Consider the following 2,936-nt stretch of genomic DNA (forward strand, 5'->3'; position numbering starts at 1 on the left):
GGAAAAAACCCGTGGGACATGGGACAAGTTGTTTCAAGGTGGGACTGTCCCACCAAAAGTGGGACGTCTGGTCAGCCTATACTAAGCCCTAAATGGATGACACTGTAACTCCCACAGAGAATTGTAGCCCACATGAGGAGTTTGGTTTCTTTTCAGATGCTCAGGTTGTGTGTCTGGCTCATCCCTTTTTTTAACCATCTCCTGGTAGGGGAAGACGTCCCTGGGTATTTTACACTATTTCTGGGAGAACAGCATGCAGTGGGGAGAACATCATTTGAGTCCAACATGCCAAAGTTTTATTGTGATTACTGTGATATTTACCTCACCCATGACTCTCCATCTGTGAGAAAAAAACCATTGTAGTGGCAGGAAGAACAAAGAGAAAGATTACTATCAAAATGGATGGAAGAGCAAGCACAGAGCCTGATTGAGAAAACAATGGCTGCATTTCAACATGGGGAAATCTCACCCACTCCATTTTCTGCTCCACCTCCAGGAGGAGCTACGATACCTCCACCACCCAATATCCCTGGTCCTCCACGACCTGGTATGATGCCAGTTGGACCTGCTCCAGGAATGAGACCACCTGTGGGAAGACACATGGAGAGTTCCGCAGGGCCTGTAAGACCGAATTGTTCCACCGGGCCTTTGGGGAGGCTGGCCGCTGATAGTGTGCGCCCTTCCTGTTCCTCCCTTTATCACTCTGGGAGTTTGCAGGGGAGGGGGTTTTTATTGATAGTTTTAATGCTGGATGCCATATGGTTTATACAGAACACTGTAATTTTATGTAATTTTATATATTTAATGACATTATTGATTTTAAATGTTATTGTTATTGCTATATTGTTTATAATATCTGTTGTTCACCGCCCAGAGCCCTCAGGGGATGGGGCGGTTTATAAATGCAATAATAAATAAATAAATAAATAATGCCAGGACCTCCAATGATGAGACCTCCATGCCATGCTGGCAGGGGCTGATGGGATTTGTAGTTCATGAACATCTGGAGAGCCACAGGTTGCAGACCCCTGATCTAGACCTATGATGGTGCCAACCAGACCAGGAATGGCTCATCGAGAGAGATAAAGTGAAGGGGAAAAACTGGGCCACCTTTTTTCTTTACTTTTATGTATGCTCTTCTGTGACAGATGCTGGGAATTGCATTGTCAGCACACTACAAAACACAGTTGGTTTTTTAAAAGTAAATGTAAATGTGTAGGGGAGGTCAATGGGGACAAGTAGGACTACTCATTCTTTGCAACTGTTATCTTTACTCCCTAATTGGTGACATTTTAGTCTAAACCAAAAATTATTAAATGGTTGGTGGTTTTAGATTTGTTGTAATGGACCAATATTGCCATCTGTATTAAGGAGGGGGGGTATTTTTCATGTTTTCCACCCAGAAAGCTACATTAGTTTCTGTTGATTCCCCAAAGCAGTTGGCATATATGATAAGGGGATTTAGTCCAAAATGTTGGCATTGTGGTGAAAAAAAAATGCAATTTATACACATATGTGGTTGGAATGTAAAGAGGTAAGACAATTGGGGGATCAGGTCATATTGTATATAGAGAAATATGTAAAAGTTAAGAAAGCAGTAAATATAGACTTATTGTTCATGGGTATAATAGAAAATAGAACAATAAAACAACGGAGAAAGATATTATATAAAATGTTGATAAGAGCAGGCCACACAGTAATTGCATTGGGATGGAAAAATAAAAGGATGTGGATGGTACAGAAGTGGTTAGAATATATATGGGAACAAGCACAATTAGAATTTTTTGAAATAATGTCAAGGTACCAAGTATGGCAAGCAAAACAAATGGAAATGATGAAGATTTGGACTGAATTTGTAGAGTGGACGAGAGAAGCCAGAATCAAAGAGGAAAGATGGGAGAAGAGAGTGGAACGGATGAACCTGCTAAAGAAAAAAAGGAAGATTTTTGAGGGGTGGGAGGGGGAAAAGAGGGGCAAGTATATTATGGATGTAATACAACGATGAAATATGTTTGTAAGAATAATCCAAATATACCAATAAAAAAAATATTTTTTAAAAGTTTCTGTTGATTCATTTGAAAGACCCTCATAGACAGAATTAAGGCAGTAATTCATGACCAATGTAAATCAAAAAGAATGAACTGCAATTAAAAAACAAAACAAAGGACATGTATTGTCTATGGAGTCACCGAAATATTGGGGGCCGCAATTCACACCGACACGTGCGCTCACAAACACACAAACATAAATGATCAAAAGGAATAGCTGCTCCATTGCATGCCCACTGGTCCTCTTAGGAACCATAATAAAAAAAATGAATGAGTTTTATTTCCTGTATTTAACAAATGGGGTATTAATATTGTTGTTTTGTGTATTTAAATTAAGCTGGGGATTACCCTCTTTAGATTTTTTTTTAATATTCATAACATGAAATAATAATTTCCCCCCTACAGCAGTTAGTGCTTTTAGATCATGTTTTTAAACAGGTAGGATAATTGTATCCATTGCTATCCAATCAGAACTAGGTAAGAATGCCTTATTGAAACAAGTAATATGAATGTAAATGGTGCCTTTTCATTTTTTTTTTCATAATGAGCATGACATTAAAATACTGTATCTCATTACCCAGATCTCCCTAAATACTAAAATATGAATATTGCAGTCATATATTTAAAGATGCTCTCCTGTTCCCAAACGAACATCACAATTGCTTTTCATAATCTCGGTGCATTTCCGGTGTTTCAAAACCATCCTTCATCATAACAGTGACTAAATAATCTCTAGGAAATATTCAGCAATGTGATACATGAAACCAATTATCACCCCCCCACACACAAAAAAAAACCTTTTCACATTTCACCAAGTGAATCCTAACCATGCATCTTCTTAGACAGATTTTTGTTGTCTGTTTGCTTTTCAACATATTTCTAGTTTTC

At 38.3% G+C, this 2,936-nt stretch overlaps 1 pseudogene; it reads left to right on the forward strand.

Annotated features, from left to right (window-relative positions):
• The first annotated feature begins 268 nt into the window (after positions 1-268).
• On the forward strand, positions 269-1,086 carry LOC125427349 (annotated as a pseudogene).
• The last annotated feature ends 1,850 nt before the right edge of the window (positions 1,087-2,936 follow it).

The sequence above is a fragment of the Sphaerodactylus townsendi genome, linkage group LG02 (genome assembly GCF_021028975.2).
Source record: "Sphaerodactylus townsendi isolate TG3544 linkage group LG02, MPM_Stown_v2.3, whole genome shotgun sequence".
NCBI lineage: Eukaryota > Metazoa > Chordata > Lepidosauria > Squamata > Sphaerodactylidae > Sphaerodactylus > Sphaerodactylus townsendi.